The 20,494-nt window shown below is 49.6% G+C and overlaps 4 non-coding genes across 4 annotated transcripts; all 4 read left to right on the top strand.

Moving 5' to 3' along the window:
* Positions 1-6,826: 6,826 nt before the first annotated feature.
* trnaf-aaa (transfer RNA phenylalanine (anticodon AAA)) lies at positions 6,827-6,908 on the top strand. The gene has a single exon. It is a non-coding gene; the product is annotated as a tRNA-Phe (tRNA).
* A 1,032-nt stretch (positions 6,909-7,940) lies between these two features.
* trnas-aga (transfer RNA serine (anticodon AGA)) lies at positions 7,941-8,022 on the top strand. Its single transcript has one exon. It is a non-coding gene; the product is annotated as a tRNA-Ser (tRNA).
* A 1,924-nt stretch (positions 8,023-9,946) lies between these two features.
* trnas-aga (transfer RNA serine (anticodon AGA)) lies at positions 9,947-10,028 on the top strand. The gene has a single exon. It is a non-coding gene; the product is annotated as a tRNA-Ser (tRNA).
* Positions 10,029-19,384: 9,356 nt separating this feature from the next.
* trnas-aga (transfer RNA serine (anticodon AGA)) lies at positions 19,385-19,466 on the top strand. The gene has a single exon. It is a non-coding gene; the product is annotated as a tRNA-Ser (tRNA).
* Positions 19,467-20,494: the final 1,028 nt, after the last annotated feature.

Genomic DNA, 20,494 nt, shown 5'->3' with positions numbered 1-20,494 from the left:
CCGCTTGCAGGGCTAGCTTGCAATCTCCGCTTGCTGACTGAGCTGGGTTGGTTGCAAGTAGGTCAGGCAGCAGTGTTGGACACAAACTGAGCAGAAATTGGTCTACTCCCGTAGTCGTGGCCGAGTGTTTAAGGCGATGGACTAGAAATCCATTGGGGTCTCCCCGTGCAGGTTCGAATCCTGCCAACTACGCTGTTTGTTGAAGGCCATGAGGCAAAGCATCCATGCATTTTTCATGGTCCTCGCACTTATTTGCGAAATGTCCAGTCCCTCTTCGATGGACAAACACGCCGCTGCTGCTTCTTGTATCCGGGCTCCAGGGGTTCTCTTGGGTGAGCCAGTGGCACGCCGTGATTGTATAGTTGTTAGTACTCTGCGTTGTGGCCGCAGCAACCCTGGTTCGAATCAGGGTCACGACAACCCTTTGCCGTTGAGTATACTGGAAGGTTGAAAATTTTTTACCACCTCATCTTTCTGCGTGATTTTGTTTCTGAAGCTTGGCCTGTGCAGGGCGCCATCAGACAAGGGGGCTTGCTTTCTAACATTAGGCCCTTTAGGAAAGAGTGCTCACAGAGTGAGTAGAATAAGACAGACTTCCCAATTGTGCAGTGCTGTCGGTCCCCAGGGCCAGTACTGAAAAACCCCGTTACATAGGATGAGACATGGCAGCCTGATTTCTCCTCAGTGGGACTGCTGTTTTACCCGCTTCCAGGGCTAGCTTACAATCTCGGCTTGCTAGGTTGCAAGTAGGTCAGGCAGCAATGTGACACACAACAGGGCAGAAGGTGGTCTGCTTAATTCAAGTCCCTGTTTGGGCGAAGGTCAGTCTACTTTTTGGAGGCCTCAGCTTGCTATCACTACGGGTCCATCTCTTCTGCTGACTCTGTATTAGAGCGATGTTCCTTCCTTCTCCCGGGGGTCAGTACATCTCCCTTGTTCGGCACACATGATTCTGATGGTCAGCCCTTTATGAAAGAGTGCTCACGGAGTGAGTAGAATAAGACAGACCTCCCATTTGTGCAGTGCTGTCGGTCCCCAGGGCCAGTACTGAAAAACCCCATTACATAGGATGAGACATGGCAGCCTGATTTCTCCTCAGTGGGACTGCTGTTTTAGCCGCTTCCAGGGCTAGCTTACAATCTCCGCTTGCTAGGTTGCAAGTAGGTCAGGCACCAGTGTTACACACAACATGGCAGAAGGTGGTCTGCTTAATTCAAGTCCCTGTTTGGGCGTAGGTCAGTCTACTTTTTGGAGGCCTCAGCTTGCTATCACTACGGGTCCATCTCTTCTGCTGACTCTGTATTAGAGCGATGTTCCTTCCTTCTCCAGGGGGTCAGTACATCTCCCTTGTTCGGCACACATGATTCTGATGGTCAGCCCTTTAGGAAAGAGTGCTCACGGAGTGAGTAGAATAAGACAGACCTCCCATTTGTGCAGTGCTGTCGGTCCCCAGGGCCAGTACTGAAAAACCCCATTACATAGGATGAGACATGGCAGCCTGATTTCTCCTCAGTGGGACTGCTGTTTTAGCCGCTTCCAGGGCTAGCTTACAATCGCGGCTTGCTAGGTTGCAAGTAGGTCAGGCACCAGTGTTACACACAACATGGCAGAAGGTGGTCTGCTTAATTCAAGTCCCTGTTTGGGCGTAGGTCAGTCTTCTTTTTGTAGGCCTCAGCTTGCTATCACTACGGTCCATCTCTTCTGCTGACTCTGTACTAGAGCGATGTTCCTTTCTGCTCCCGGGGATCAGTGCATCTCCCTTGTTCAGCAAACCTGATTCTGATGGTCAGCCCTTTAGGAAAGAGTGCTCACAGAGTGAGTAGAATAAGACAGACTTCCCAATTGTGCAGTGCTGTCGGTCCCCAGGGCCAGTACTTAAAAACCCCATTACATAGGATGAGACATGGCAGCCTGATTTCTCCTCAGTGGGACTGCTGTTTTTCCCGCTTCCAGGGCTAGCTTACAATCTCGGCTTGCTAGGTTGCAAGTAGGTCAGGCAGCAATGTGACACACAACAGGGCAGAAGGTGGTCTGCTTAATTCAAGTCCCTGTTTGGGCGAAGGTCAGTCTACTTTTTGGAGGCCTCAGCTTGCTATCACTACGGGTCCATCTCTTCTGCTGACTCTGTATTAGAGCGATGTTCCTTCCTTCTCCAGGGGGTCAGTACATCTCCCTTGTTCGGCACACATGATTCTGATGGTCAGCCCTTTAGGAAAGAGTGCTCACGGAGTGAGTAGAATAAGACAGACCTCCCATTTGTGCAGTGCTGTCGGTCCCCAGGGCCAGTACTGAAAAACCCCATTACATAGGATGAGACATGGCAGCCTGATTTCTCCTCAGTGGGACTGCTGTTTTAGCCGCTTCCAGGGCTAGCTTACAATCGCGGCTTGCTAGGTTGCAAGTAGGTCAGGCACCAGTGTTACACACAACATGGCAGAAGGTGGTCTGCTTAATTCAAGTCCCTGTTTGGGCGTAGGTCAGTCTTCTTTTTGTAGGCCTCAGCTTGCTATCACTACGGTCCATCTCTTCTGCTGACTCTGTACTAGAGCGATGTTCCTTTCTGCTCCCGGGGATCAGTGCATCTCCCTTGTTCAGCAAACCTGATTCTGATGGTCAGCCCTTTAGGAAAGAGTGCTCACAGAGTGAGTAGAATAAGACAGACTTCCCAATTGTGCAGTGCTGTCGGTCCCCAGGGCCAGTACTTAAAAACCCCATTACATAGGATGAGACATGGCAGCCTGATTTCTCCTCAGTGGGACTGCTGTTTTTCCCGCTTCCAGGGCTAGCTTACAATCTCGGCTTGCTAGGTTGCAAGTAGGTCAGGCAGCAATGTGACACACAACAGGGCAGAAGGTGGTCTGCTTAATTCAAGTCCCTGTTTGGGCGAAGGTCAGTCTACTTTTTGGAGGCCTCAGCTTGCTATCACTACGGGTCCATCTCTTCTGCTGACTCTGTATTAGAGCGATGTTCCTTCCTTCTCCCGGGGATCAGTGCATCTCCCTTGTTCGGCACACATGATTCTGATGGTCAGCCCCTTAGGAAAGAGTGCTCATGGAGTAAGTAGAATAAGACAGAGCTCCCATTTGTGCAGTGCTGTCGGCCCCGAGGGCCAGTACTGAAAAACCCCATTACATAGGATGAGACATGGCAGCCTGATTTCTCCTCAGTGGGACTGCTGTTTTAGCCGCTTCCAGGGCTAGCTTACAATCTCTGCTTGCTAGGTTGCAAGTAGGTCAGGCAGCAGTGTTACACACAACATGGCAGAAGGTGGTCTGCTTAATTCAAGTCCCTGTTTGGGCGAAGGTCAGTCTTCTTTTTGTAGGCCTCAGCTTGCTATCACTACGGTCCATCTCTTCTGCTGACTCTGTACTAGAGCGATGTTCCTTTCTGCTCCCGGGGATCAGTGCATCTCCCTTGTTCAGCAAACCTGATTCTGATGGTCAGCCCTTTAGGAAAGAGTGCTCACAGAGTGAGTAGAATAAGACAGACTTCCCAATTGTGCAGTGCTGTCGGTCCCCAGGGCCAGTACTTAAAAACCCCATTACATAGGATGAGACATGGCAGCCTGATTTCTCCTCAGTGGGACTGCTGTTTTTCCCGCTTCCAGGGCTAGCTTACAATCTCGGCTTGCTAGGTTGCAAGTAGGTCAGGCAGCAATGTGACACACAACAGGGCAGAAGGTGGTCTGCTTAATTCAAGTCCCTGTTTGGGCGAAGGTCAGTCTACTTTTTGGAGGCCTCAGCTTGCTATCACTACGGGTCCATCTCTTCTGCTGACTCTGTATTAGAGCGATGTTCCTTCCTTCTCCCGGGGATCAGTGCATCTCCCTTGTTCGGCACACATGATTCTGATGGTCAGCCCCTTAGGAAAGAGTGCTCATGGAGTAAGTAGAATAAGACAGAGCTCCCATTTGTGCAGTGCTGTCGGCCCCGAGGGCCAGTACTGAAAAACCCCATTACATAGGATGAGACATGGCAGCCTGATTTCTCCTCAGTGGGACTGCTGTTTTAGCCGCTTCCAGGGCTAGCTTACAATCTCTGCTTGCTAGGTTGCAAGTAGGTCAGGCAGCAGTGTTACACACAACATGGCAGAAGGTGGTCTGCTTAATTCAAGTCCCTGTTTGGGCGAAGGTCAGTCTTCTTTTTGTAGGCCTCAGCTTGCTATCACTACGGTCCATCTCTTCTTTCCAGGGGTTCTCTTGGGTGAGCCAGTGGCACGCCGTGATCATATTGTGGTTAGTACTCTGCGTTGTGGCCGCAGCAACCCCGGTTCAAATCAGGGTCACGGCAACGCTTTGCCGTTGAGTATACTGGAAGGTTGAAAATTTTTTACCACCTCATCTTTCTGCGTGATTTTGTTTCTGAAGTTTGGCCTGTGCAGGGCGCCATTAGACAAGGGGGCTTGCTTTCTAACATTAGGCCCTTTAGGAAAGAGTGCTCACGGAGTAAGTAGAATAGTAAAGACCTCCCATTTGTGCAGTGCTGTCGGTCCCCAGGGCCAGTACTGAAAAACCCAATTACATAGGATGAGACATGGCAGCCTGATTTCTCCTCAGTGGGACTGCTGTTTTAGCCGCTTCCAGGGCTAGCTTACAATCTCCTCCTGCTAGGTTGCAAGTAGGTCAGGCAGCAGTGCTACACACAACATGGCAGAAGGTGGTCTGCTTAATTCAAGTCCCTGTTTGGGCGAAGGTCAGTCTTCTTTTTGTAGGCCTCAGCTTGCTATCACTACGGTCCATCTCTTCTGCTGACTCTTTACTAGAGCGATGTTCCTTCCTGCTCCCGGGGATCAGTGCATGTCCCTTGTTCGGCAAACTGAATCTGATGGTCAGCCCTTTAGGAAAGAGTGCTCACAGAGTGAGTAGAATAAGACAGACTTTCCAATTGTGCAGTGCTGTCGGTCCCCAGGGCCAGTACTGAAAAACCCCATTACATAGGATGAGACATGGCAGCCTGATTTCTCTTCAGTGGGAGCGCTGTTTTACCCGAATGCAGGGCTAGCTTGCAATCTCCGCTTGCTGACTGAGCTGGGTTGGCTGCAAGTAGGACAGGCAGCAGTGTTGGACACAAACTGAGCAGAATTTGGTCTACTCCCGTAGTCGTGGCCGAGTGGTTAAGGTGATGGATTAGAAATCCATTGGGGTCTCTCTGCGCATGTTCGAATCCTGCCGACTACGCTGTTTGCTGAAGGCCATGAGGCAAGGCATCCATGCATTTTTCATGGTCCTCGCACTTATTTGCGAAATGTCCAATCCCTCTTCGATGGACAAACACGCCGCTGCTGCTTCTTGTATCCGGGCTCCAGGGGGTCTCCCTGCGCAGGTTCGAACTCTGCCGACTACGGGAGGGATTTGCAGTATTGCTTTAGCTTTCTGTGACTGCAATTGTGCCATCTATGGTCCTTCGCTCTCTGTGCCATAACTATTTCTAGCTTTCATCCTTGTGACACCTGCGTCTCTTCTGGGCAGCTTGTTGTAAAACTGCTGCTTTATAAAAGGTGAGAAGCCAGTGCTCCACAAGAGCCTGGATAGCTCAGTCGGTAGAGCATCAGACTTTTAATCTGAGGGTCCAGGATTCAAGTCCCTGTTAGGGTGAAGGTCTATCTGCTTTTGGCGGAGTCACCTTGCTATCACTACGGTCCATCTCTTCTTCTGAATCTGTACTGGAGCGGTGTTCCTTCCTGCTCCAGGGTATCAGTGCACCTCCCTTGTTTGGCACACCTGATTCTGATGGTCAGCTCGTTAGGAAAGCGCGCTCACAGAGTGAGTAGAATAAGACAGACCTCCGAATTGTGCAGTGCTGTCGGTCCCCAGGCCCAGCACTGAAAAACCCCATTACATAGGATGAGACATGGCAGCCTGATTTCTCCTCAGTGGGACTGCTGTTTTAGCCGCTTCCAGGGCTAGCTTACAATCTCGGCTTGCTAGGTTGCAAGTAGGTCAGGCAGCAATGTGACACACAACAGGGCAGAAGGTGGTCTGCTTAATTCAAGTCCCTGTTTGGGCGAAGGTCAGTCTACTTTTTGGAGGCCTCAGCTTGCTATCACTACGGGTCCATCTCTTCTGCTGACTCTGTATTAGAGCGATGTTCCTTCCTTCTCCCGGGGATCAGTGCATCTCCCTTGTTCGGCACACATGATTCTGATGGTCAGCCCTTTAGGAAAGAGTGCTCACGGAGTGAGTAGAATAAGAAAGACCTCCCATTTGTGCAGTGCTGTTGGTCCCCAGGGCCAGTACTGAAAAACCCAATTACATAGGATGAGACATGGCAGCCTGATTTCTCCTCAGTGGGACTGCTGTTTTAGCCGCTTCCAGGGCTAGCTTACAATCTCCTCCTGCTAGGTTGCAAGTAGGTCAGGCAGCAGTGCTACACACAACATGGCAGAAGGTGGTCTGCTTAATTCAAGTCCCTGTTTGGGCGAAGGTCAGTCTTCTTTTTGTAGGCCTCAGCTTGCTATCACTACGGTCCATCTCTTCTGCTGACTCTGTACTAGAGCGATGTTCCTTCTTGCTCCCGGGGATCAGTGCATCTCCCTTGTTTGGCACACCTGATTCTGATGGTCAGCCCTTTAGGAAAGAGTGCTCACAGAGTGAGTAGAATAAGACAGACTTCCCAATTGTGCAGTGCTGTCGGTCCCCAGGGTCAGTACTGAAAAACCCCATTACATAGGATGAGACATGGCAGGCTGATTTCTCCTCAGTGGGAATGCTGTTTTACCCGCTTGCAGGGCTAGCTTGCAATCTCCGCTTGCTGACTGAGCTGGGTTGGTTGCATGTAGGTCAGGCAGCAGTGTTGGACACAAACTGAGCAGAAATTTGTCTGCTTCCGTAGTCGTGGCCGAGTGGTTAGGGCGATGGACTAAAAATCCATTGGGGTCTCCCTGCGCAGGTTCGAATCCTGCCGACTACGCTGTTTGCTGAAGGCCATGAGGCAAAGCATCCATGCATTTTTCATGGTCCTCGCACCTATTTGCGAAATGTCCAGACCCTCTTCGATGGACAAGCACGCCGCTGCTGCTTCTTGTATCCGGGCTCCAGGGGTTGTCTTGGGAGGGCCAGTGGCACGCCGTGATCGTATAGTGGTTAGTACTCTGCGTTGTGCCCGCGGCAACCCCTGTTCGAATCAGGGTCACGGCAACCCTTTGCCGTTGAGTATACGGGAAGGTTGAAAATATTTTAACACCTCATCTTTCTGCGTGATTTTGTTTCTGAAGCTTGGCCTGTGCAGGGCACCATCAGACAAGGGGGCTTGCTTTCTAACATTAGGCCCTTTAGGAAAGAGTGCTCACGGAGTGAGTAGAATAAGAAAGACCTCCCATTTGTGCAGTGCTGTCGGTCCCCAGGGCCAGTACTGAAAAACCCCATTACATAGGATGAGACATGGCAGCCTGATTTCTCCTCAGTGGGACTGCTGTTTTAGCCGCTTCCAGGGCTAGCTTACAATCTCGGCTTGCTAGGTTGCAAGTAGGTCAGGCAGCAGTGTTACACACAACATGGCAGAAGGTGGTCTGCTTAATTCAAGTCCCTGTTTGGGCGAAGGTCAATCTTCTTTTTGTAGGCCTCAGCTTGCTATCACTATGGTCCATCTCTTCTGCTGACTCTGTACTAGAGCGATGTTCCTTCCTGCTCCCGGGGATCAGTGCATCTCCCTTGTTCGGCAAACTGATTCTGATGGTCAGCCCTTTAGGAAAGAGTGCTCACAGAGTGAGTAGAATAAGACAGACTTTCCAATTGTGCAGTGCTGTCGGTCCCCAGGGCCAGTACTGAAAAACCCCATTACATAGGATGAGACATGGCAGCCTGATTTCTCCTCAGTGGGAGCGCTGTTTTACCCGCTTGCAGGGCTAGCTTGCAATCTTCGCTTGCTGACTGAGCTGGGTTGGCTGCAAGTAGGACAGGCAGCAGTGTTGGACACAAACTGAGCAGAAATTGGTCTACTCCCGTAGTCGTGGCCGAGTGGCTAAGGCGATGGACTAGAAATCCATTGGGGTCTCCCCGCGCATGTTCGAATCCTGCTGACTACGCTGTTTGCTGAAGGCCATGAGGCAAGGCATCCATGCATTTTTCACGGTCCTCGCACTTATTTGCGAAATGTCCAGTCCCTCTTCGATGGACAAACACACCGCTGCTGCTTCTTGTATCAGGGCTCCAGGGGTTGTCTTGGGTGAGCCAGTGGCACACCGTGATTGTATAGTGGTTAGTATTCTACGTTGTGGCCGCAGCAACCCCGATTCGAATCCGGGTCACGGCAACCCTTTGCCATTGAGTATACGGGAATGTTGAACATTTTTTACTACCTCATCTTTCTGCGTGATTTTGTTTCTGAAGCTTGGCCTGTGCAGGGCGCCACCAGACAAGGGGGCTTGCTTTCTAACATTAGGCGTAGTCGTGGCAGAGAGGTTAAGGCGATGGACTTGAAATCCATTGGGGTCTCCCTGCGCAGGTTCGAACTCTGCCGACTGCGGGAGGGATTTGCAGTATTGCTTTAGCTTTCTGTGACGGTAATTGTGCCTTCTATGGTCCTTCGCTCTCTGTGCCATAACTGCTTCTAGCTTTCATCCTTGTGACACCTGCGTCTCTTCTGGGCAGCTTGTTGTAAAACTGCTGCTTTATAAAAGGTGAGAAGCCAGTGCTCCACAAGAGCCTGGATAGCTCAGTCGGTAGAGCATCAGACTTTTAATTTGAGGTTCCAGGGTTCAAGTCCCTGTTAGGGTGAAGGTCTGTCTGCTTTTGGCGGAGTCACCTTGCTATCACCACGGTCCATCTCTTCTTCTGAATCTGTACTGGAGCGGTGTTCCTTCCTGCTCCAGGGTATCAGTGCACCTCCCTTGCTTGGCACACCTGATTCTGATGGTCAGCTCCTTAGGAAAGCGCGCTCACAGAGTGAGTAGAATAAGACAGACCTCCGAATTGTGCAGTGCTGTCGGTCCCCAGGCCCAGCACTGAAAAACCCCATTACATAGGATGAGACATAGCAGCCTGATTTCTCCTCAGTGGGACTGCTGTTTTACCTGCTTCCAGGGCTAGCTTACAATCTCGGCTTGCTAGGTTGCAAGTAGGTCAGGCAGCAATGTGACACACAACAGGGCAGAAGGTGGTCTGCTTAATTCAGGTCCCTGTTTGGGCGAAGGTCAGTCTACTTTTTGGAGGCCTCAGCTTGCTATCACTACGGGTCCATCTCTTCTGCTGACTCTGTATTAGAGCGATGTTCCTTCCTTCTCCCGGGGATCAGTGCATCTCCCTTGTTCGACACACATGATTATGATGGTCAGCCCTTAAGGAAAGAGTGCTCACGGAGTGAGTAGAATAAGAAAGACCTCCCATGTGTGCAGTGCTGTCGGTCCCCAGGGCCAGTACTGAAAAACCCCATTACATAGGATGAGACATGGCAGCCTGATTTCTCCTCAGTGGGACTGCTGTTTTAGCCGCTTCCAGGGCTAGCTTACAATCTCCGCTTGCTAGGTTGCATGTAGGTCAGGCAGCAGTGTTACACACAACATGGCAGAAGGTGGTCTGCTTAATTCAAGTCCCTGTTTGGGCGAAGGTCAGTCTTCTTTTTGTAGGCCTCAGCTTGCTATCACTACGGTCCATCTCATCTGCTGACTCTGTACCACAGCGATGTTCCTTCCTGCTCCCGGGGATCAGTGCATCTCCCTTGTTCGGCACACCTGATTCTGATGGTCAGCCCTTTAGGAAGGAGTGCTCACAGAGTGAGTAGAATAAGACAGACTTCCCAATTGTGCAGTGCTGTCGGTCCCCAGGGTCAGTACTGAAAAACCCCATTACATAGGATGAGACATGACATGCTTATTTCTCCTCAGTGGGACCGCTGTTTTACCCGCTTGCAGGGCTAGCTTGCAATCTCCGCTTGCTGACTGAGCTGGGTTGGTTGCAAGTAGGTCAGGCAGCAGTGTTCGACACAAACTGAGCAGAAATTGGTCTACTCCCGTAGTCGTGGCCGAGTGGTTAAGGCGATGGACTAGAAATCCATTGGGGTCTCCCCGCACAGGTTCGAATCCTGCCGACTACGCTGTTTGCTGAAGGCCATGAGGCAAAGCATCCATGCATTTTTCATGGTCCTCGCACTTATTTGCAAAATGTCCAGTCCCTCTTCGATGGACAAACACGCCGCTGCTGCTTCTTGTATCCGGGCTCCAGGGGTCCTCTTGGGTGAGCCAGTGGCTCTGCGTTGTGGCCGCAGCAACCCCGGTTCGAATCAGGGTCACGGCAACCCTTTGCCGTTGAGTATACTGGAAGGTTGAATATTTTTTACCACCTCATCTTTCTGCGTGATTTTGTTTCTGAAGCTTGGCCTGTGCAGGGCGCCATCAGACAAGGGGGCTTGCTTTCTAACATTAGGCCCTTTAGGAAAGAGTGCTCACGGAGTGAGTAGAATAAGAAAGACCTCCCATTTGTGCAGTGCTGTCGGTCCCCAGGGCCAGTACTGAAAAACCCCATTACATAGGATGAGACATGGCAGCCTGATTTCTCCTCAGTGGGACTGCTGTTTTAGCCGCTTCCAGGGCTAGCTTACAATCTCCGCTTGCTAGGTTGCATGTAGGTCAGGCAGCAGTGTTACACACAACATGGCAGAAGGTGGTCTGCTTAATTCAAGTCCCTGTTTGGGCGAAGGTCAGTCTTCTTTTTCTAGGCCTCAGCTTGCTATCACTACGGTCCATCTCTTCTGCTGACTCTGTACTAGAGTGATGTTCCTTCCTGCTCCTGGGGATCAGTGCATCTCCCTTGTTCGGCACACCTGATTCTGATGGTCAGCCCTTTAGGAAAGAGTGCTCACAGAGTGAGTAGAATAAGACAGACTTCCCAATTGTGTAGTGCTGTCGGTCCCCAGGGTCAGTACTGAAAAACCCCATTACATAGGATGAGACATGGCAGGCTGATTTCTCCTCAGTGGGAACGCTGTTTTACCCGCTTGCAGGGCTAGCTTGCAATCTCCGCTTGCTGACTGAGCTGGGTTGGTTGCAAGTAGGTCAGGCAGCAGTGTTGGACACAAACTGAGCAGAAACTGGTCTACTCCCGTAGTCGTGGCTGAGTGGTTAAGACGATGGACTTGAAATCCATTGGGGTCTCCCTGCGCAGGTTCGAACTCTGGGTTAATGGTAGAACAGGAAGGGAGAATAAAAGGAATAGGCATAGAGGGAGGAGAGAATAAAATATTTCAATACGCTGATGATACTACGCTATTGCTGCAAGATCTGTTGAGTGTAAGGGAAGCAATGAAAATAGTACAAACATTTTGCAGGGGATCAGGGGCTAAAGTGAACGAGGATAAAACAGTATACATGAGAATCGGGGGAAGTGAGTTTTTAACGGCGCACTTTAATTTTAAGGAAATGAATGAAATAAAGATTTTAGGTGTTTTAATGGGGAGGGATGAAACCAAAGCAGAAGGAATTATGTGGGAGGAGATGTTAGGAGGGATCGAGAGAAGGTTGAATTTTTGGAGATTAATGTCCTTAACTTTGAAGGGGAGGGTTTTAATTTTGAATGTTTTAATGGTTTCTAAGTTATGGCATATTTTATATGTGGCTTCAATGCCGTTGTGGACAGAAAAAAGGCTGAAAAAATGTTTTTTAGATTTTTTATGGGAAGGAAAGCCACCGAGAATTGCATATAACACTTTAATAGGAGCAATGGGGAAGGGGGGGCTAGGGCTAATGGACGTGGAGCAAAGAAAGCACAGTTTAAGGGTGAAAATCATAAGCAAATATCTAGACGAAGAAAATAAAGCACCATGGAAAAGAACAATGGGGCATTTTTTAAACAAGTATAGTCATTTTAATCTGGGGGACAACATTTTATGGATGAAAACAACAAATTGGATGACGGAGGGGCTGCCAGAATTTTTAGATAATGTGCATTTTAAGCCACAAGGTAGAGAGAACATTTTAAATCAGCCTTTATTCTTAAACAACTGCATTTTAAATCAAGGGAAGCAGGTTTTTTTTAAGAAATGGTGGGATGTTGGAATCATGAAAGTCAGAGATGTTTTATATGAATTCAAAGAGGGGTTTTTACCAGTGCAATACATTGTGGATGTGATGGAGGAGGCAAAGGAGGATTATAGCAGACAAGAGATTACAAACAAATATGATTTAATTAAGAATGCTATACCCAAAGAATGGATAAAGAGAATTGAAAATATGGAAGAAGAAAATCAAGGAAAAGATGTGTATGTAAATATGGGGGGAAAATTGTGTGCTTTTAAAGAATGTACTGTGAAAATGTTTTATTGTTTTTTTAGAGATGTGGTTTTCAAGAAACCTGTTGTAAATGAATACTGGCTACGGATGTTCAATGATGTAACAGAAGAGAAAATATGGGGGAATATAAATGGGAAAATTGTACAGACTAAACTGGAGAATATGGAATATTTTATCAGGAACAAAGCAGTGTTCACAGATGTGATTTTAAGCAAAATTGGGATGGAGGAAAGTGCAATATGTAAAGTATGCCAAGATGCAGATGAAGGGTTTTTACAATTGTTTTTATATTGTGATAAGCTGAAAGATTTTAATGAGAGATGTAATGTGATGGTAATGAATGTGATAGGAAGCAAAAGCAGTGTGAACATATATTTATTGACGACAAATACGGTGAACACAAACTCCGTGAAGACAATGATGAACTCCGTGGGTGATGATGTTATCTCTCGGCTGGGTGGCGCAGTGGCTTGATGGCTGGTGATGACGTGGCGTGAATCTCCCGTGATGAATACAATCCACTGACGATCAACGGCGAAATAAACAATCCAACACGAACAAGACCAAGACAACCCAACAAGACAGTCCAACATCTGGAACAACTATCAGACAAGGAAGGAGAGAATGAGGTGAGTATATGTAGCTGACGGTAATGTGAGACACCTGGTGTGGGGACTGATTAGCAGCTGATTCCAATGAGCATGATGAACCACATGAAAGACACCAAATCACAGGACCTGAGAACACAGCCGATCCATGCACCGTGACAGTACCCCCTCTCTTAGGAACGTCCCCTGACGTTCCCAGCCTCCTGTACCTGTTGATTGAAATCATCAATAAGAGAGTGATCCAATATATCTCTAGCAGGAACCCAACTTCTCTCCTCTGGACCGTAACCTTCCCAGTCCACCAAGTACTGGAATCCGCGTCCCCTCCGTCTAGAGTCCAGAATACGATTGACCGAATAGGTTGGTTCCCCGTCTACGAGCCGCGGCGGTGGGGGAATCGGGGCAGGCGGATTAATACGAGCAAAAAATACAGGTTTAATTTTTGATACATGGAACACGGGATGAATCCTCCTGTACGCTGGAGGAAGATTGAGGCGGACTGCCACCGGACTAATGATCTTGGTGACAGAATACGGGCCAATAAATTTGGGAGCAAGTTTATTAGCAACGGATCGGAGAGGAATGTTCTTGGTAGAAAGCCACACTTTGGAACCAACGACGTATAAGGGAGGCCTCGACCGGTGGCGATCGGCTTTGGCCTTGGTGCGCGCTCCCACCTGGACCAGAGTCTCACGGGCTCTGGTCCATGTGCGACGGCACCTCTGGACGAAGGCGTGAGCGGAAGGGACCGCGACTTCGGATTCCAGACTGGGAAAAATAGGTGGCTGGTACCCTATACTACATTCAAATGGGGACAGGCCCGTGGCAGACACTGGTAAGGAATTGTGTGCGTACTCCACCATCGACAGCTGCTGACACCAGGAGGAAGGATTTCGAGCGACCATACATCGTAGTGTTCTCTCCAAATCTTGGTTGGCTCTCTCAGTTTGCCCATTGCTTTGAGGATGGAACCCCGAAGAGAGACTAACAGTGGCCCCCAGAAGTTTACAAAACTCTCGCCAAAATTTGGACACAAACTGGGGTCCTCTGTCAGAGACCACGTCTATCGGGAGGCCATGTAACCGAAAGACGTGATCAATGACTGTTACCGCTGTCTCCTTGGCTGAAGGTAATTTGGGCAAGGGGATGAAATGAACCGCCTTCGAGAACCGGTCCACCACGGTCAAAACTACCGTGTTACCCAGAGAGGGTGGGAGGGCGGTGACAAAATCTAGCGCAATGTGGGACCAGGGTCTCGAAGGGATTGGCAGCGGTTGTAGGAGCCCATCTGGGGGTCTGTTAGAAGTCTTACCAGTGGCACAAACTGAGCAAGCCAAAACAAAACTGCGAACATCACGAGCCATGAGTGGCCACCAAAATCTTTGCTTGACCAAATGTAAGGTGCGACTTACCCCTGGATGACATGCTACATTGGAACAATGACCCCATTGGATAACTTCGGACCGAAGACTTTCTGGCACAAACAAACGGTTAGGTGGGCAACCGGCCGGAGGCGTTACCCCATGTAAGGCTGACTTTACCTTCGATTCGACCTCCCAACTGAGAGTAGAAACAATAAGTGTCTCAGAAAAAATACTCTCGGGAGTGGACGGGCGATCGGAGCGGTCAAAAATTCGAGATAAAGAATCGGGTTTGATGTTTTTGGAACCCGGGCGGTACGAAAGTGTAAAATCAAAACGTCCGAAAAAAAGTGCCCACCTAGCCTGCCTAGAGTTTAGTCTTTTGGCAGTTCTGATGTATTCTAGATTCTTATGATCGGTCCAAACCATGAAGGGTACCCCTGACCCCTCCAACCAATGACATTCCTCCAATGCCAGCTTGACTGCCAACAGCTCTCTGTTACCAATATCGTAATTTGACTCTGCTGGCGACAAACGATGAGAGAAAAACGCGCAGGGATGCATCTTGTCGTCCGAGGGTGAGCGCTGTGAAAGCACCGCACCTACCCCCACCTCTGACGCGTCGACCTCTACCACGAACTGACGTGACGGATCAGGGGTAACAAGGATGGGGGCCGAAACAAAGCGGCGTTTGAGGTTGGCAAACGCAGCTTCCGCTGCGTCTGACCACCTGAACGCTGTTCTGGGAGAGGTCAAGGCAGTCAGAGGCGCGGCTAGTTGGCTGTAATTGCGAATAAAACGCCGGTAAAAATTGGCGAACCCCAGAAACCTTTGTAGGGCCTTACGGGAATCTGGACTTGGCCAATCTACCACAGCCTTGATCTTCTCGGGATCCATGCGCATACCCTCGGCTGACACGATGTACCCTAGAAAAGGAACAGACTGTGCATGAAAGTCGCATTTCTCCGCCTTGACAAAAAGCCCATTCTCTAACAGCCTCTGAAGCACTCGTCTGACGTGTTGAACATGTTCCTGGAGAGAAGAAGAAAAAATCAATATGTCGTCCAGGTAGACATATATGAACTGATCGACCATATCTCTCAACACATCATTAACGAGTGCCTGAAAGACACCTGGGGAGTTGGACAAGCCGAAGGGCATGACCAAGTACTCAAAGTGCCCCCTGGGGGTATTAAAGGCAGTCTTCCATTCATCTCCCCTCCTGATGCGAACCAAATGATAAGCGTTTCTTAAGTCCAATTTAGTGAAGATCGATGCTCCCTGCAACCTCTCGAAGGCTGAAGATATCAACGGCAAAGGATAAGTATTCTTTATCGTGATATTATTCAGCCCTCGGTAATCAATACAAGGTCGCAGAGATCCATCTTTCTTCCCCACAAAAAAGAACCCCGCCCCCGCTGGAGAAGAGGAGGATCGAATGAACCCGGCTGCTAGAGAATCAGAAATGTATTTCTCCATAGCCTCTCTCTCAGGAATAGAAAGTGAGTATAACTTGCCCTTAGGCGGAGACGTACCTGGCAGTAATTCTATAGCACAGTCATAGGGACGATGAGGAGGGAGAGAAGCAGCCCGAGACTTACTGAACACTTCCTTCAGGTCGAGGTACTCCGCGGGCACGTTACACAGATCCGCCGCCTTCTCCTGCAACACAGACTCAGATACAGACGGACAGGCAGACACAAGACAAGACTCATGACATTTAATGCTCCACTCAGACACCGATTTCAGCTGCCAATCAATCCGGGGGTTGTGTTTGATGAGCCAGGGATGTCCTAAGACCACGGGTGCGTGGGATGAGTCCAGGATGTAAAAGGAGATGCTCTCACGGTGGTTACCAGATACCGTGAGAGTGATGGGTTCCGTGATGGTGGTGATGGTGGGAAGCGTCTGACCATTGAGTGCGTGGACTGCAATAGAACTGGTGAGGGGGAGGAGGGGAACATGATTTTGATGCGCAAAAGTAGAATCCATAAAGTTACCTTCAGCCCCTGAATGCAAAAGTGCAGTGCCGTGCAGGTCCAGACGATGCCATCTAAGCCTGACCGGGAGGAGCGTGGAGGTAGATCTGAACGAGGACTTGATAGTGGAGATCCCACCCGACAGTAGCCCCTTCCTTACTGCCGGGCTGGCCCTTTTACCGGGCAGCTAAAGGCGAAATGTCCCGCCGCCCCGCAGTACAGGCAAAGGCCGTGAGATCTCCGCCTCTCCCTCTCCTCCCGAGTCAACCGAGCTCGACCCACCTGCATGGGCTCGTGATCCTGGAATGGGCCGACCGCGTCGTTGCCACTGGCTCGAACTGGAGGTCCCTCCCCAGGGGGAAACCGAGCGGTTAAACACCACCGCTCGGTTCAGGAGAGTCGAGCGTCTACCCGTAGTGCCAGATCGATGAGGCCGTTGAGATCAGCGGGTAGATCCAGGGCGTAGATCTCACGTTGGACACGGTCAGCCAGCCCATGCAGGAACATGTCCCACTGCGCCTCCTCGTTCCATCGGCACTCCGCCGCCAGGGTGCGAAACTCGATAGAAAAGTCTGAGACGGATCTCTCCCCCTGTTTGAGATCCGTCAAACGCCGTGCGGCCTCTCTTCCAGTGGCCGCGCGGTCAAACACCCGCTTCATCTCGGCGGTGAGCGCCGAGAACGAGGCACAACACGGATCTTGGTTCTCCCATACCGCCGTGCCCCACAGTGCCGCCTTCCCCGTTAACAGTGTGAGCGCGAACGCCACTTTGCTTACCTCACTGGTAAACGTGCGAGGTTGCAATGAAAAGTGCATGGAGCATCTAGTGAGGAAAGCCCGGCAGAAGTTTGGCTCACCGCTGTAAAGCTCTGGTGGGGGAAGGCGGGGTTCGGGTGACTGGGCAGCCCCAGATGGTTCCTGGTGGGCGGGCGGCATGGGTGGTGGGGTTGGCGCAGTGGGTTGTTGCCAGTTCTGCATCCGCTGGGTGAGCTCAGATACCTGCGCCACAAGGGTACCTGGGTCTCCAGCCGAGAGATGCAGGAACGTAAAGCCTCCTCAGCCGTGAGTGGGGTGGAGCCTGCTGCTTCCATAAGTGGTCTGATAGTTCTGTGATGGTAATGAATGTGATAGGAAGCAAAAGCAGTGTGAACATATATTTATTGACGACAAATACGGTGAACACAAACTCCGTGAAGACAATGATGAACTCCGTGGGTGATGATGTTATCTCTCGGCTGGGTGGCGCAGTGGCTTGATGGCTGGTGATGACGTGGCGTGAATCTCCCGTGATGAATACAATCCAGTGACGATCAACGGCGAAATAAACAATCCAACACGAACAAGACCAAGACAACCCAACAAGACAGTCCAACATCCGGAACAACTATCAGACAAGGAAGGAGAGAATGAGGTGAGTATATGTAGCTGACGGTAATGTGAGACACCTGGTGCGGGGACTGATTAGCAGCTGATTCCAATGAGCATGATGAACCACATGAAAGACACCAAATCACAGGACCTGAGAACACAGCCGATCCATGCACCGTGACATGTAAAAGCATGATTTTAATTTTGAGAGGAGAGGGAAATGGAAACTTTGAGTGGGAAAAGGTGTTAATGTTGGGCATTAATGAGAAATGTAAACATGAGAAGCTGATTAATTTACTTGTGATGCTGATGAAAAGTGCGATAGGGGAAAGAAGAGTGGTGGTGAAAAAGGACAATGCTTTAATTGATGTATGGAATGTGTTTAGGAGAAAAGTTGAAAAATATGTTGGATGTCTGTTTTATTATTTTAAATTGGAGGAAACGATTGATGTTTTTTATAATGTTTTTACTCAGGAGGTATTAATGGTCTTCAAAGAGCTGGGGATTGAATTTTCATTTTTAAAAGATTAAACTATTTAATGACTTCTTTCTTTAAATTGTAAGTAAGATGTCTGTCAATTCAAGATTTTAGGAATTTTTTATGTCAAAGAAAGAATCTTATGTACTTTTGTATGTGAATAATTGATATGTATGTTTGAATTGATTAATTTCTTAAATAAAAAAAAAAATAAAAAAAAATAAAAAATAAAAAGGTTAAGGCGATGGACTTGAAATCCATTGGGGTCTCCCTGCGCAGGTTCGAACTCTGCCGACTACGGGAGGGATTTGCAGTATTGCTTTAGCTTTCTGTGACGGTAATTGTGCCTTCTATGGTCCTTCGCTCTCTGTGCCATAACTGCTTCTAGCTTTCATCCTTGTGACACCTGCGTCTCTTCTGGGCAGCTTGTTGTAAAACTGCTGCTTTATAAAAGGTGAGAAGCCAGTGCTCCACAAGAGCCTGGATAGCTCAGTCGGTAGAGCATCAGACTTTTAATTTGAGGGTCCAGGGTTCAAGTCCCTGTTAGGGTGAAGGTCTGTCTGCTTTTGGCGGAGTCCCCTTGCTATCACTACGGTCCATCTCTTCTTCTGAATCTGTACTGGAGCGGTGTTCCTTCCTGCTCCAGGGTATCAGTGCACCTCCCTTGTTTGGCACACCTGATTCTGATGGTCAGCTTGTTAGGAAAGCGCGCTCACAGAGTGAGTAGAATAAGACAGACCTCCGAATTGTGCAGTGCTGTTGGTCCCCAGGCCCAGCACTGAAAAACCCCATTACATAGGATGAGACATGGCAGCCTGATTTCTCCTCAGTGGGACTGCTGTTTTACCCGCTTCCAGGGCTAGCTTACAATCTCAGCTTGCTAGGTTGCAAGTAGGTCAGGCAGCAATGTGACACACAACAGGGCAGAAGGTGGTCTGCTTAATTCAAGTCCCTGTTTGGGCGAAGGTCAGTCTACTTTTTGGAGGGCTCAGCTTGCTATCACTATGGGTCCATCTCTTCTGCTGACTCTGTATTAGAGCGATGTTCCTTCCTTCTCCCGGGGATCAGTGCATCTCCTTTGTTCGGCACACATGATTCTGAGGGTCAGCCCTTTGGGAAAGAGTGCTCACGGAGTGAGTAGAATAAGACAGACCTCCCAATTGTGCAGTGCTGTCGGTCCCCAGGGCCAGTACTGAAAAACCCCATTACATAGTATGAGACATGGCAGCCTGATTTCTCCTCAGTGGGACTGCTGTTTTAGCCGCTTGCAGGGCTAGCTTGCAATCTCCGCTTGCTGACTGAGCTGGGTTGGTTGCAAGTAGGTCAGGCAGCAGTGTTGGACAGAAACTGAGCAGAAAGTGGTCTACTCCCGTAGTTGTGGCCGAGTGGTTAAGGCGATGGACTAGAAATCCATTGGGATCTCCCCGCGCAGGTTCGAATCCTGCCGACTACGCTGTTTGCTGAAGGCCATGAGGCAAAGCGTCCATGCATTTTTCACGGTCCTCGCACTTATTTGCGAAATGTCCAGTCCCTCATCGATGGACAAACACGCCACTGCTGCTTCTTGTATCCGGGCTCCAGGGGTTGTCTTGGGTGAGCCAGTGGCACGCCGTGATCGTATAGTGGTTAGTACTCTGCGTTGGGTCCGCAACAACCCTGGTTCGAATCCGGGTCACGGCAACCCTTTGCCGTTGAGTATATGGGAAGGTTGAAAATGTTTCACCACCTCATCTATCTGTGTGATTTTGTTTCTGAAGCTTGGCCTGTGCAGGGTGCCACCAGAAGAGGGGGCTTGCTTTCTAACATTAGGTGTAGTCATGGCCGAGAGGTTAAGGTGATGGACTTGAAATCCATTGGGGTCTCCCCGTGCACGTTCGAACCCTGCCGACTACGGGAGGGCTTTGCAGTATTGCTTTAGCTTTCTGTGACGATAATTGTGCCATATATGGTCCTTCGCTCTCTCTGCCATAACTGCTTCTAGCTTTCATCCTCGTGACACCTGCATCTCTTCTGGACAGCTTGTCGTGAAACTCCTGCTTTATAAAAGGTGAGAAGCCAGTGCTCCACAAGAGCCCGGATAGCTCAGTCGGTAGAGCATCAGACTTTAAATCTGAGGGTCCAGGTTTCAAGTCCCTGTTCGGGTGAAGTTCTGTCTGCTTTTGGCGGAGTCACCTTGCTATCACTACGGTCCATCTCTTCTTCTGAATCTGTACTGGAGCGGTGTTCCTTCCTGCTCCAGGATATCAGTGCACCTTCCTTGTTTGGCACACCTGATTCTGATGGTCAGCTCGTTAGGAAAGCGCGCTCACAGAGTGAATAGAATAAGACAGACCTCCGAATTGTGCAGTGCTGTCGGTCCCCAGGCCCAGCACTGGAAAAACCCCATTACATAGGATGAGACATGGCAGCCTGATTTCTCCTCAGTGGGACTGCTGTTTTACCCGCTTCCAGGGCTAGCTTACAATCTCGGCTTGCTAGGTT

Source organism: Carassius carassius, chromosome 18 (assembly GCF_963082965.1).
Source record: "Carassius carassius chromosome 18, fCarCar2.1, whole genome shotgun sequence".
NCBI lineage: Eukaryota > Metazoa > Chordata > Actinopteri > Cypriniformes > Cyprinidae > Carassius > Carassius carassius.
This window is presented reverse-complemented; position numbering and strand designations above follow the sequence as displayed.